This window comes from Oenanthe melanoleuca, unplaced genomic scaffold (genome assembly GCF_029582105.1).
Source record: "Oenanthe melanoleuca isolate GR-GAL-2019-014 unplaced genomic scaffold, OMel1.0 S015, whole genome shotgun sequence".
In the NCBI taxonomy this organism is placed as follows: domain Eukaryota; kingdom Metazoa; phylum Chordata; class Aves; order Passeriformes; family Muscicapidae; genus Oenanthe; species Oenanthe melanoleuca.
In genome coordinates this window covers 8,041-22,558 of record NW_026612664.1, presented here as the reverse complement: position 1 = coordinate 22,558, position 14,518 = coordinate 8,041, and the positions used below count along the sequence as shown (strand labels likewise).

At 63.7% G+C, this 14,518-nt stretch overlaps 1 long non-coding RNA gene across 2 annotated transcripts; it reads left to right on the top strand.

Moving 5' to 3' along the window:
- Positions 1–572: 572 nt before the first annotated feature.
- LOC130266316 (uncharacterized) lies at positions 573–4,582 on the top strand. Of its 2 annotated transcripts, none has more exons than XR_008842824.1 (4): positions 573–714; positions 1,235–1,370; positions 1,595–1,680; positions 4,076–4,582. It is a non-coding gene; the product is annotated as an uncharacterized LOC130266316 (long non-coding RNA). The 2 variants fall into 2 exon arrangements; XR_008842823.1 differs by lacking the exon at positions 4,076–4,582 and adding an exon at positions 1,807–2,125.
- Positions 4,583–14,518: the final 9,936 nt, after the last annotated feature.

The following is a 14,518-nucleotide window of genomic DNA, read 5'->3' as shown; positions in this document are numbered from 1 at the left end:
CAGCGGGGACAGGGGACAGGGGAAGGGGCGCTGGGGGGGGAATGGGAGAGTGGAGGAAGGAGGGGAGGATTGAAGGGGGTGCAAGGGGAGCAGGGAGAGGGGATGGGGGGCCCAGGGTTGGGGGAAAGGGACGGTGGAAGGAATAGCAGAAGGAAAAAGGAATACGGCAGGGTAGGGTAGGGTAGCATAGGGTAGGGTGTGTATAGGTATGGGGGGGTGCGGGGGAGCCGGGCCGCGGGGGAGGGTTTGGGGGGGGAGGGAGGGGAGGGCTAGGGGGGAGAGGGAGGGGGGGGGGGTTTGGGGGGGGGGCGAGGGGGGGGGGTGGGGGAGGGGAGGAAGGGAGGGAAAAAAGGAGAGGGGTAAAGGAAAAGAAATCAAGAACAGAAATATAGAGGAAGAGAGAGACAGAGCCCGACCCGAGCACCACGAACTCCGAGGAGCAAACGGCTCCGCCGGGCTCGCGCAGCCGTTTAAATCTCCCTCAGCCCCGCCCCGCGCATGCGCTCTGGGGCCCCGCGCACCTGTGCAAGCCCCGCCCCGGGCTCCGCCCCCCCTTCCCCCCGCGCCCTTTAAACGCGGCCGAGCCGCTCCCGTCCCGCTCCTCACGGGAACGCTCCTGCCGGGATGCGGCGGGATCCTCGTCCGGATCGCTGCGCCCGGCCCAGCCCAGCCCAGGAACCGCTCCCGGTGCTGCGCGGAGCCCGCGGTGCTCAGGTAGGAACGGGGGTCGGGGCTGCGTTCTCGCGGTGCCGCTGGGGGTTCCGGGCGGCGCCGCCTCTCCCTGGGCTGGCGGGTGCGGATCTCGGGGCCGGGATGGCCGCGGGCAGCAGCCGCCGCCCCGGACGGGCCTGCGGCCGAGCCCGGCGCTGCCGCTCCCGCTCCGGCCCGGCGGCCGCGGGACTCCGGGCCCGGTCCCGCCGCGGCCGCGGGGAGCCGGGGCTGTGCCGGTCACCGCGCCCGGGAGAGCGGGCCGGGATCTCCCCGTGCGGGTGGTGGGTCGAGGCTGGAGCCGGCCGGGGCGCGGGCAGCGCCGTGCCGGCCCCGGGAGCCCCAAGTCCCGCCGCTCCCGTTCCCCGTGCCCGCCCAGCCCGGGGCTCCTGCCCGGAGCGCTGCGGAACGAGCGGGGCTGGAGCCGGCTGAGATGCTCCCCCTCCCCCTTGCTCTGCAACGCAAAAAAGCTCTGCACCGGCAGAAGCTTTTATTGAAAGCTGAGAATATTCTTCTTTATTTCCAGATCACAGGATATAGTGGGGTCGAGAGAAATCCTGAAATCTGACTCTCAGGCACGCAGCATGTGGCAGAATTGAACTCACCTCCCGGCCAGTACCTGGACTCTGCTCCAACTGACTGAGACAATCTCTGGGTCACAGGTATGAATCTCCTAAGGCTGGGAATCCTTGGCTCCAGCAAGGGAACTGCAGCTCCTTCTCTTCTGCTAAAGCTGCTTTACACACCAGCCCTGCCATGGCTGTAGGGTAGAAGTGGCTGGCAGCTGACATGATAGCAGCAAACTTTTCCCATAACCCTGATTTTCCTGCCCTTTCCAGGATTTACCCACCAGCTGTATGTTTTCTCTTGCAACATCTCTTTGCAGGGAGAAATGAGCAGGATAAGTCCTGAGGCTTCCCTTGCTGCATGACCAGAGCTCTTCTGGAGAGTGGCAGGGGGCATTTCCTGCAGGTGAGTGTTGCCAAAACGAAGCAGCTGCTGAAGCTGGGGCTGCTTTTGAGGCCCAGAGCTGCACAGAGGCCTCGGTGGCTCCTGCTCGCTGCCAGCAATGCTCCTGGGTGTTCCTGTGTGTCCCAGCTGCAGGGAATGGGGCAGGAGGAGGCCAGGAGCCCCTGGAAGGTACCAGCCCCTCCTGTCCCTGGGCTCTCAGGGAGGCCTGTGCCTGCAGTGTCCTGCCTGTGCCAGGCACACGGCCCGGGATGGGCGCTGGGTGCCCGGCGGGCGCTGGCACGGACACGGCTCAGGGGCTGCTCTGAACAGGCTCCTGGAGATGCTTCAGCCTGGACACAGCCACTGACAGCCCAAAGGCACCCCGAGGAGCAGCTGGCACTGCCTGGTGATGGCAGCACGGGCTGCGTGCAGAGGGGCACAGACAGCAATTGCTGGTTCCAGCCTCCCAGAGCTCCCAGGCAGCTGCCAGGTGTGTCCTGTCCACCCCAATTCCCTTCCCATTCCTTCCTGCCTGAGGCCTCGTTCAGCAGCAGCAGCACTGAAGCTCTTGCAGCCCGAACTCGGCGTCACCCTCCCCTCTATTCACACACACCCCCCGCTCCCCGCTCCATCCGGGCAGCGCCGGCGGGGACGCCGCTGCAATCCGGATCTCCGGCGAGGAGAACAGCATTGCTGCCCTGCCGGATTGAGAAATCCGATTCCTTGCAGAGATTGAGGGGATAGGGAGCTGATCCTCAGGCTGGCTTTTGGCAGCGGCAATTGGGTGAGATGGGGAGAGGGGACACTCCCCCGGATCCGTTAAAGCCAGCTCTGCTGGGTTTGGGTATCTCTCCTCAAAAACTGATCGCACCGAAGGGGGCTTGAGGAAGCAGCGGGATGCCCTGGGGGCTGTGCTGGAACCCCCAGCCCCGGTGAGGAATGCTGGGCAGTGCCGGCTCCGAGGGGACCCGGAGCCGGGAACAGCCCCGGTTCGGCCCCGGGCCCGGGCAGGACGGGGCGCCGGGGAGGGAGCGGGCGGGGCCGGGCGGGGATTGAGGGGCGGGGCCGGGCGGGGATTGAGGGGCGGGGCCGGGCGGGGATTGAGGGGCGGGGCCGGGCGGGGATTGAGGGGCGGGGCCGGGCGGGGATTGAGGGGCGGGGCCGGGCGGGGATTGAGGGGCGGGGCCGAGCCCGACTCAGGTGCGCGGGGCCCCAGTGCGGCTGCGCGGGCCGGGGCCCCTTTCAATGCGGCCCAGCCGGTCCCGGCCCGCTCCATTCGGGAACGCTCGTGCTGGGATGCGGCGGGATCCTCGTCCGAGTGCTGTGCTGAGCGCGACGCAGGGACCGGCCCCGGTGCTGCCCGAATCCTGAGGCGCTCAGGTAGGACCAGGGGTGGGGTCTGGGTTTTGCCGGTGCTGGCTGGGGGTTCCGGGCGGTGCCGCCTCTCCCCGGGCCGGCCGGGTGCGGGTAGCGGGGCCGGGATCGGGATCGCCGCGGGCGGCAGCAGCAGCCGTCCCGGACGGGCGCTGGGGCTGAGCCCGGCGCTGCCGCTGCCGCTCCCGCTCCGCTGCGGCGGCCGCGGGGAGCCGGGACTCTGCCGGTAACCGCGCCCGGAAGAACGGCGGCGGGATCTCCCCGTGTAGACGCTGCATCGCGGCTGGAGCCGGCCGGGGCGCGGGGAGCGCCGTGCCAGCCCTGGGAGCCCCAAATCCCGGCGCTCCCGGTGCCCCCCGTCCCGCAGAGGCCCCGCAGCCCCGAGCGCGGAGCAGCGCCCGGCTCCCCGTTCCCGTGCGCGCACAGCCCCGGGGCTGCTGCCCGCGCACCCCTGCTGGAGGTGTGCTGAAGGCAGGGATGTGCACCCTTTGCTGAGGGAAAAGAACTTGCTGAGGCCCTGAAAGGAGCTGAGCTGCTGCAGGGAGAGATGTCCTCCCGTGGGCACGGGGAGCTGCCTTGGCACGGGACGGGAGCACCCCCGGCCCTGCCTTCTCCTGCTTGAAAATATCACCTGGAGCCCCGGCTCAGGGGGGCTAAATCAGCTGGACTCCAGGCAGCTCTGTCAGCTGCCCCCAGGGACATGGGTGGGGCTGGGGGATGAGGGCTTTAGATAGCCAGTTGTTTGGAGCAGATGCCTGTCCCTGTCCCGATGCTGCTGAGCTTCCTTGGACGCTCTGCCCGTTCCTGGCACAGCTGGCGTTCAAGCGGCAGCTCTGCACGGGAATATCCACCCTCCGTGAGGCACTGTGAGGGTATGGCAGCAGGAACTGAGCAGGGAATTGGGGGCTGTGGGATAATTCACGGGAACTAGCAAAGCTGAGAGCGAGCCCCGAGTCTGGGCCCTGCACAGAGAACAATCTTTGTGCTGCCCTGTCACCTTTTTCTGCTGATTTTTTTTTTTTTTTTTTTTTTTTTGTTTCAGGTGCTGGACTTGCCTCTGTGGATGTGTGCTGAGCTCTCACTACAGGGGACTGTGAGGCCTGACTGGCTGTGAGTTTGTGTTCTTCTCACAGGAGAATCAGAAATGATCATTAATTAGACCACAGAAATCTTTCTGAAACCTTTCCCCTTTCCTGCCCTTTGCTGGTAAGTCTTTTCTTTCTGCCTTTAACTCTACAGCTGTTCCCTGATGTCATTGCCCCTGTCTCACTTCTGTGCAGCTCCTAGCTGGGGAAGACTCATAATAGAGCTTGTAACAAGTAAGCACTTGTTTCTACACTTCTTTTTCCAAAACTTTCACCAGAACTTAATTTCACTAGTTAGGAAGCGTGGTGAGGGGTGCAGGAGGAGCAGGAATAGGAGAGGGAAGCCTTGAGCACTGCAGGCTACAAAGATATGCATTTATCAATTTGATTTAGTCCTGCTGCGTTAAGGATACCTAAATAGGCAAAATCCAAGGCACAGGGTGAAGTTCCTGTGACAATGCTACTGTGTGTCTATCTTGAATTACTCAGTGTGCCCCATTTCCCTTTAATAACTGCTCTGATACCCCTGTAGAAACAAACACAACATGGGTGGGACAATGCACCTCACAGCTCCACAAAGAGTGGCACCTCCACCTCGTATGGCAATGCCATTTTAGTACAGCCCAACTGTCTCACAGCAGAGGGCCAAAGGCCCCTGGGAAAACAATTCTGGCACGCCCCTGAGCCCTTCCCCGGCTCTGTGGGGTGCCCCTGAGCCCTTCCCCGGCTCTGTGTGCCCCAGCTGCCCTGTCACCTCACCCCATGGACACACTGCTCCCTGCAGCACACACACACTGCTGCCTTCCTGGCAGCTCCCAGGCACCTACCAGCCACGTGTTGGACGGGATCAGGAGGGAAAACAGCCCTTCTGCAGCCATTTTCTGGGCAGCTGGCAGTGATTCACGCACAAGGGGCATGGATACCATCAGTGGGTTCCCCTCAAAGTCTGTCCACATCCAGCAGCACACGGTGCTATTCACCATCTGCATCAGTGACACGCACAGGGAGTTAGGGAGGAGAACTCCTTAGTTCAGCAGGAAGCAGCAGGGCAGGAGAGGGGAGAGGGGCTCACTGGGATGGGATGGGAAGTCACAGTGAGCCTGGCAAATGGCCCCTGCAGTGTGCAGGGAGAGGCTGTGCAAGGAGAATGGCAAAGTGTAACTCAGAATGGCAATTATTAGTAGAGTTTTGGTTGGAAAGGGCATGAAAAGTACCCTCACCTGGACAAGAGTTATTTCACTCTGTGATGTATTGACAGGAGTGCCCAAATCCCAGCTGGAGTAACCCTTGTGATGCCATCAGCATTGGGAATGTCTGGCTCTGAGAGTTCTCTGTGTGGCAGGGGGGTCCCAACTTCAGGGAAATAGTGGGGCCCTTGGAAAGGCAGGAGAGGGAATCCTCAAAGGCCTGAGAGCCTGGTTTGTGACAGAGAACTGTAGTGGTGGGAAGACTGACAGTTCTGAAATTTTTGAAAGTGTTGAGGGCTTTTGAAAATACTCTTCAAAAAGAATGAATTTGTTATCCATGTGCACTTGGGATCAGGCAGAGAATCCTGAGCTGCAGTTCCAGGTGGAGTGGTTCATGCCAGACCCTTGTAGCCCTGGAACAGCATTTTTGACGTGAAGTCCCTGTAAGACTCTGAGAAGAAACTCAGACTGAGATTTGTTGGTGTCGCTGCGCACTCTGAGGTAGAGAGGGCCAAGAGCTGACCCACTGTCAGTCATTTCCAGCTGTGTTACCTGTGATTTCACCCAGAACTGGCGCTGTGATTTGTGGCTGCTGGTGTCAAGGTGACCAAGAACTCTGTAGAAGGGGATTCCAGTGGAGGGGTTGGAAAGGCAAAGGGCTGTGCTGGGTGCCCCACCTTGGCAGCAGCTCTGGGGTCTCAGGCTGGCAGCCCTCCTCAGCTTTTCCACAAGGGATAAATCACTTTAATGTGTGAAGGGAAATAAATTAGTATTTTACTGTTAAATTAACTAATAGATCAAACGTCTTGCAATGTGCTTGCAGTCCTTCAGAATTTTCTCCAGGTAACATTTGCTGAATGACACCTTTCAGATCCCAGTCCCCCTTAAAGCAGCTTGGGGTGCTCAAACTTAGAGGGCTTTTCCAGTTGTAGGAACAAGGAAAATGCAGTCTGACTGCTGCTGCCCAGTCCTGACCCAGAGGAGTGTCTGTAGCAGCAGAGGGTGGCAGCCCAGGGTGACCAGCACCTTGCCATTGCAGGTGGCACCCGGGTGGGTCTGGAGCGTTGTCTTCTGGTTGCAACCCCGTTGTTTTGTTGTGATCCCGTGTTCAGGATCCTGGGAGGAGCAGCTGTCTGGAGGCAGGGAAGGGCAGTCCCAGCATGGTCCTGTAGAAGCTTTCCTGTCATCCTCCTGGTGCTCCTCAGAGCTGTAGATGGAAAGAAGTGGGCTGTGCTGTGCCACTGCCAGCATCTCCACTGCTCCTTGCTGGGTGATTCTCTTGCACCAAAACAGGACAGTTCTGCCCCCTTCACCTTCTCATTAAATCAGAGTCTAGGAAAAATGTTACTCCCTCCAGATTTAGAAGTGTGATAGCTCAGCTGTCTGTGCAGAATTTCCAAACAGTAACTTGGGGTGTCATTGCCAAAAACTTTGGGTTCCTTTACCCACCAGGCCGTGTCTCCAATCCCAGCCCACGTTCCAATGAACGTGTCACTCACTCCTGCAGACGTTGCCATCAAAGCAGTGCAGATTCCCTGGGTTCTGGGGTGCTTCTGTGTTTTTGAGTGGATGTTTTCAGCTTAACAGTGTGTTGGGGCTGGGGAGGGTGGGGAGACACAAGCCTTTGCTGACCCTGACAGAGCTGAGCAGTGCTAGGGAGAGAAAAACCAAGAGAAATTGACGGTGTGGTAGCAGAGAAGCCATGGGATCATTTCTTTTGTTATTTGCAGATAAGAAAATGACCCAGTGGGAAGAGCCCAGGCTGCAGAAACCCAGCCATCATCACAGGCCCAGTAAGTAGAGCTGTGGGATCCTGCAGGAAATGCCTGACTGGGGCACAGCTGGAGGAGCAGCAGCCCCTGCCTGCTCCTGGGCTCAGGGGTGGGCAGCCTGGGAAGCAGGAGCTCTCTGCCCACACATCTAAGGGGATGTCACAGCAGGCTCTGGGCAGCCTCCCTGCTTGCTCAGGGTTTGGGGATGCCTAAGGGGAAAGTGCCCCTGTTTGCCTTACCTGGGTCATTCCTGGCAGTAGCATTTCACTGGGCTGGCACATTGTTCTATTTATTTGAGCTGTTTGCTCTTGCGAGGAGACCATAAAGAGCTGTTTGCACTTGGGAGGAGAGAGGTGGGCCCATGTGGATTCAAAGTGGGGAAAAAAGGCTCTGTGTGTAAATTCACCTTTAGCAGCGTGTCCATGGAGTGTATCTGTAATTAAATTGGTACCTGTACTTGCCTTTGTACACCTTGCTGTCTTTTGCTGTGAATAAAAACATTCATTCAATAAAGTTAAGTCGCCCCTTTTTCTCTGGATTTCTTTTTCTCTCTATTTCTGTCTGACTCTATTTCTCTTTCCCTGTTTCTAGTAGTCTCTAACTCTGGTTTTTTCAGGCTCCTTGCAAGTAAAAAAAAAAAAAACCAAAACACCAAAAAACCTCATGTTATTATTTAAATAAATTATTTACACCTCAGGAGCCTGAAATTTTCTACTGCTGCACCAGACATACATATTTTTTCTCCTTTTTCATATATACCAGGTAGGGCCCCTCATTAATACTCCAGATGGCAGTGACTAATAATTACCTTGATTGAACATTACATGCCTACTCTGGAGTACTAATGAAAGTAGTTATTAGTTAGTTGAGCAGTTAATTCAATATTTAGCTAACTAGCCAATTTCTCGGTGCACCACCACGCCTGTCACTCACCCAAAGATCCACTTCTCACACAAGCCCAGCCCGTCGCAACCCCAGCCCCGGTCCCTCGACACGTGGGGGCCCCAGGGTGTCACCTGCACATCACGGCATCTCCTGTGCCCGAGCGCCTCCGGAGGGACCCTGAGGCCATCCCCAGCGCTGATCCCGTCCCTCCGGAGGGACCCTGAGGCCATCCCCAGCGCTGATCCCGTCCCTCCCGAGGGACCCTGAGGCCATCCCCAGCGCTGACCCCGTCCCTCCCGAGAGACCCTGAGGCCATCCCCAGCGCTGACCCCGTCCCTCCCGAGGGACCCTGAGGCCATCCCCAGCGCTGACCCCGTCCCTCCCGAGGGACCCTGAGGCCATCCCCAGCGCTGACCCCGTCCCTCCCGTGTCCGTCCCCCCGGGACGCTCCCCCAGCCCCGCCCCTGCCCCGCGCCCCAGCCCTGGCTGCGCACCCGCCGCTAACGCCGCCTTGTGGGCACAGCGCGGTACTGCAGCCGCCGCCGCTCCGGCGCCCTGGCAGCGCTGCCGTCCTGTGGGCACAGCGCGTGCTGCGCGCGTGTTCCGATGATGGGAGCGAGCGCGTGCCGGGACCCTGCCTGCAGGACTGCCGCCACGCTGCGGATGCGCTTGCGGCAGGAGCCCGGCCGAGACAAGCACCCCGCCCGTGCCTGCCGCCGCTCGAGCGTCGGCCGGAGCTCTGTTCGGCGTCGTTGCGGATTCAGGCAGGCGACTTAGAAATTGACAGGTGAGGGCGTTACGGGTCCACAACAAAGATGGCAGCCGGGCCGGAAGTGGCCTCTGCCAGTACTAGAGACGGCGGCCGAGAAGGGCGGAAGTGACGTCTTGCCACTCTCAAGATGGCGGTTTGGCCGGTACTCCTTTGACCTTCTATATATGGCGGCAGTTCCGGATACCACAACAAAGATGGCAGCCGGGCGGAAGTGGCCTCTGCCAGTACTAGAGATGGCGGCGAGAAGGGCGGAAGTGACGTCTTGCCACTCTCAAGATGGCGGCTCGGCCGCACTCGTTTGACCTTTTATATATGGCGGCAGAAAGAAAGGCGGGAAAATCAAGGACCTCAGTGTGATTGGGGGCTGCCTGCGCGCGGCGCCGACACCGATCCCGCGGTGCGATTTTTCTGCGGGGTTCCGAGAGTGCGGACACGGGCTGTGGGCTCAGCGGCGCCGCGGGGGCGCGCGGGAAACGGGCGGGGGCAGACAGGCGGCTACGGGCAGACGCCTTTCTCTGCCGGGGTCCTGTACTGCCGGGGGGCGGTACCGGGGGTGGGGCCGAGGGCGGTACCGGGGGTGGGGCCGAGGCGGAATCGGGGGGGGGCGTACCGAAGGCGGTACCGACGGCGGTACGGGCGGGGATCCAGCGTGCGGGCCGTGAGGTGATTCAGGGGCGGGGCCGGGCCCGGCACAGGTGCGCGGGTCTCAGTGCGGCTGCGCGGGGCGTGGCCGAGAGTGTGATTTAACTCCAGGTAATTGGCTCGGCCGCCATTTGCTCAGGCTGAGCTCGCTGCAGACAGGTGGCTGCGTTGGAGCTCCGCGCACAGGGACAGGATGGATTTTGCTTTTCCCTCCTCTCAAACCCTCTCCCCCTCCTTCCTCCTCCTCGTGTTTCCTCCTTTTCTCTCTTTCCCGCCTTTCTCTCTCCTCCTCAAACCGACCCTTTCCCCGCCCCTTTCGGCCTCTCTCCTGTTTCTCTCTCTACCTTTCCTCCCTCCTCCCCGTGTTCTTTTCTTTTCTTTCTCCCCCAAAACTCTTCCCTCCTCTCCCCAAACCTGTCTCCCCCATTCTCCCTCTCCTGTCCCACCCAGCTCCCCTCTCCTGTTCCCCTCCTGTGTCCCCCGTCCCTCTCCCCCCCAGGCCTTTCCCTCCCCGTCCCGCTTCCCTCCGCAGCCCGAGCCCTCCCTGCCCCTTTCATCCCTGCGTCCCTTCCCCTGGCTGTCCCCGCCACCGGGGTTCGGGGCGCCCCATAATAAAGGTCCGGAGAGCCGAGCTGCGCCCCCACCGTCCCTGCAGCCCCACACGGGGACTGCCCGCCCTGCGGTGTGTCCCATGCCGGTCCAACACACGGCCCGACACCGCCGGGGTTTCCGGCGGTCCCTACATCACACCGGGGGTCCCGGGGTGGGGGGTTCAGGACGGGCCCTCGCTAGGAGGGGGCCCGAGGGGGTGGGGGTGGTTGGGTGGGAGGGGCTCCCTCCGGAGGAGGGGCCCTGGGGCGGGGCGGGGGGCGGGGCCCCCTCCGGAGGGGGGGGCCGGGGTGGGAGGGGTATGGGGGGGGTCCGTCCCCCTTGGCCCCTCCCACCTCGGGCCCTCCCCTCCGGACGGGGTCCGCCCCCGAGCCCCTCCCCAGGACCCTCCTCCGGACGGGGCCCGAGGGAGGGAGGGAGGGGTGGGGCGGGTGGGGGGGAAGCAGAGGGGGTCACGTCACTCTGCAGCGTGAACAGACCAAAAAAAAAAAAAAATCGTCACACCAACGTGCGTTCCCTCCTGTCCTCCCCCCCACCCCCCCCCTCCCGGGCTCCGTCCGGAGGAGGGTCCTGGGGAGGGGGTCGGGGGCGGACCCCGTCCGGAGGGGAGGGCCCGAGATGGGAGGGGCCAAGGGGGACGGACCCCCCAAACGCCCCTCCCACCCCGCCCCCCCTCCGGAGGGGGCCCCGCCCCCCCGCCCCGCCCCAGGGCCCCTCCTCCGGAGGGAGCCCCTCCCGCCCCCCCTGGACCCCCCTCCTCCGGAGGGGGCCCATCCTAAACCCCCCCCCCACCCCGACCCGCCCGGGACCCCCTCCTAAGGAGGGGGCCCATCCTAAACCCCCCGACCTCCCCGGGACCCCCGGTGTGATGTAGGGACAGCCGGAGCCCCGGCGGTGTCGGGCGGTGTGTTGGACCGGCATGGGGACACCCGCAGGGCGGGCAGTCCCCGTGTGGGGCTGCAGGGACCGTGGGGGCGCCGCTGGGGCTCTCCGGCCTTTATTATGCGGCGCCCCGAACCCCGCGGGGCGGGGGAAAGAGGAAAAGCGGGCACGGAGGATGGGAATGGGGGACAGACGGGGCGGTCGGGGTGGGTGACCAAGGACCGAGGGCGGGGGGTGCCGGAGTGTGCGGGCCAGCGGGGACAGGGGACAGGGGAAGGGGCGCTGGGGGGGGGAATGGGAGAGTGGAGGAAGGAGGGGAGGATTGAAGGGGGTGCAAGGGGAGCAGGGAGAGGGGATGGGGGGCCCAGGGTTGGGGGAAAGGGACGGTGGAAGGAATAGCAGAAGGAAAAAGGAATACGGCAGGGTAGGGTAGGGTAGCATAGGGTAGGGTGTGTATAGGTATGGGGGGGTGCGGGGGAGCCGGGCCGCGGGGGAGGGTTTGGGGGGGGAGGGAGGGGAGGGCTAGGGGGGAGAGGGAGGGGGGGGGGGTTGGGGGGGGGAGGGTGTGGGGGGTGGGGGAGGGGAGGAAGGGAGGGAAAAAAGGAGAGGGGTAAAGGAAAAGAAATCAAGAACAGAAATATAGAGGAAGAGAGAGACAGAGCCCGACCCGAGCACCACGAACTCCGAGGAGCAAACGGCTCCGCCGGGCTCGCGCAGCCGTTTAAATCTCCCTCAGCCCCGCCCCGCGCATGCGCTCTGGGGCCCCGCGCACCTGTGGAAGCCCCGCCCCGGGCTCCGCCCCCCCTCCCCCCCGCGCCCTTTAAACGCGGCCGAGACGCTCCCGTCCCGCTCCTCACGGGAACGCTCCTGCCGGGATGCGGCGGGATCCTCCTCCGGATCGCTGCGCCCGGCCCAGCCCAGCCCAGGAACCGCTCCCGGTGCTGCGCGGAGCCCGCGGTGCTCAGGTAGGAACGGGGGTCGGGGCTGCGTTCTCGCGGTGCCGCTGGGGGGTTCCGGGCGGCGCCGCCTCTCCCTGGGCTGGCGGGTGCGGATCTCGGGGCCGGGATGGCCGCGGGCAGCAGCCGCCGCCCCGGACGGGCCTGCGGCCGAGCCCGGCGCTGCCGCTCCCGCTCCGGCCCGGCTGGCCGCGGGACTCCGGGCCCGGTCCCGCCGCGGCCGCGGGGAGCCGGGGCTGTGCCGGTCACCGCGCCCGGGAGAGCGGGCCGGGATCTCCCCGTGCGGGTGGTGGGTCGAGGCTGGAGCCGGCCGGGGCGCGGGCAGCGCCGTGCCGGCCCCGGGAGCCCCAAGTCCCGCCGCTCCCGTTCCCCGTGCCCGCCCAGCCCGGGGCTCCTGCCCGGAGCGCTGCGGAACGAGCGGGGCTGGAGCCGGCTGAGATGCTCCCCCTCCCCCTTGCTCTGCAACGCAAAAAAGCTCTGCACCGGCAGAAGCTTTTATTGAAAGCTGAGAATATTCTTCTTTATTTCCAGATCACAGGATATAGTGGGGTCGAGAGAAATCCTGAAATCTGACTCTCAGGCACGCAGCATGTGGCAGAATTGAACTCACATCCCGGCCAGTACCTGGACTCTGCTCCAACTGACTGAGACAATCTCTGGGTCACAGGTATGAATCTCCTAAGGCTGGGAATCCTTGGCTCCAGCAAGGGAACTGCAGCTCCTTCTCTTCTGCTAAAGCTGCTTTACACACCAGCCCCTGCCATGGCTGTAGGGTAGAACTGGCTGGCAGCTGACATGATAGCAGCAAACTTTTCCCATAACCCTGATTTTCCTGCCCTTTCCAGGATTTACCCACCAGCTGTATGTTTTCTCTTGCAACATCTCTTTGCAGGGAGAAATGAGCAGGATAAGTCCTGAGGCTTCCCTTGCTGCATGACCAGAGCTCTTCTGGAGAGTGGCAGGGGGCATTTCCTGCAGGTGAGTGTTGCCAAAACGAAGCAGCTGCTGAAGCTGGGGCTGCTTTTGAGGCCCAGAGCTGCACAGAGGCCTCGGTGGCTCCTGCTCGCTGCCAGCAATGCTCCTGGGTGTTCCTGTGTGTCCCAGCTGCAGGGAATGGGGCAGGAGGAGGCCAGGAGCCCCTGGAAGGTACCAGCCCCTCCTGTCCCTGGGCTCTCAGGGAGGCCTGTGCCTGCAGTGTCCTGCCTGTGCCAGGCACACGGCCCGGGATGGGCGCTGGGTGCCTGGCAGGCGCTGGCACGGACACGGCTCAGGGGCTGCTCTGAACAGGCTCCTGGAGATGCTTCAGCCTGGACACAGCCACTGACAGCCCAAAGGCACCCCAAGGAGCAGCTGGCACTGCCTGGTGATGGCAGCACAGGCTGTGTGCAGAGGGGCTCAGACAGCAATTGCTGGTTCCAGCCTCCCAGAGCTCCCAGGCAGCTGCCAGGTGTGTCCTGTCCACCCCAATTCCCTTCCCATCCCTTCCTGCCTGAGGCCTCGTTCAGCAGCAGCAGCACTGAAGCTCTCGCAGCCCGAACTCGGCGTCACCCTCCCCTCTATTCACACACACCCCCCGCTCCCCGCTCCATCCGGGCAGTGCCGGCGGGGACGCCGCTGCAATCCGGATCTCCGGCGAGGAGAACAGCATTGCTGCCCTGCCGGATTGAGAAATCCGATTCCTTGCAGAGATTGAGGGGATAGGGAGCTGATCCTCAGGCTGGCTTTTGGCAGCGGCAATTGGGTGAGATGGGGAGAGGGGACACTCCCCCGGATCCGTTAAAGCCAGCTCTGCTGGGTTTGGGTATCTCTCCTCAAAAACTGATCGCACCGAAGGGGGCTTGAGGAAGCAGCGGGATGCCCTGGGGGCTGTGCTGGAACCCCCAGCCCCGGTGAGGAATGCTGGGCAGTGCCGGCTCCGAGGGGACCCGGAGCCGGGAACAGCCCCGGTTCGGCCCCGGGCCCGGGCAGGACGGGGCGCCGGGGAGGGAGCGGGCGGGGCCGGGCGGGGATTGAGGGGCGGGGCCGGGCGGGGATTGAGGGGCGGGGCCGGGCGGGGATTGAGGGGCGGGGCCGAGCCCGACTCAGGTGCGCGGGGCCCCAGTGCGGCTGCGCGGGCCGGGGCCCCTTTCAATGCGGCCCAGCCGGTCCCGGCCCGCTCCATTCGGGAACGCTCGTGCTGGGATGCGGCGGGATCCTCGTCCGAGTGCTGTGCTGAGCGCGACGCAGGGACCGGCCCCGGTGCTGCCCGAATCCTGAGGCGCTCAGGTAGGACCAGGGGTGGGGTCTGGGTTTTGCCGGTGCCGCCTCTCCCCGGGCCGGCCGGGTGCGGGTAGCGGGGCCGGGATCGGGATCGCCGCGGGCGGCAGCAGCAGCCGTCCCGGACGGGCGCTGGGGCTGAGCCCGGCGCTGCCGCTGCCGCTCCCGCTCCGCTGCGGCGGCCGCGGGGAGCCGGGACTCTGCCGGTAACCGCGCCCGGAAGAACGGCGGCGGGATCTCCCCGTGTAGACGCTGCATCGCGGCTGGAGCCGGCCGGGGCGCGGGGAGCGCCGTGCCAGCCCTGGGAGCCCCAAATCCCCGGCGCTCCCGGTGCCCCCGTCCCGCAGAGGCCCCGCAGCCCCGAGCGCGGAGCAGCGCCCGGCTCCCCGTTCCCGTGCGCGCACAGCCCCGGGGCTGCTGCCCGCGCAGCCCTGCTGGA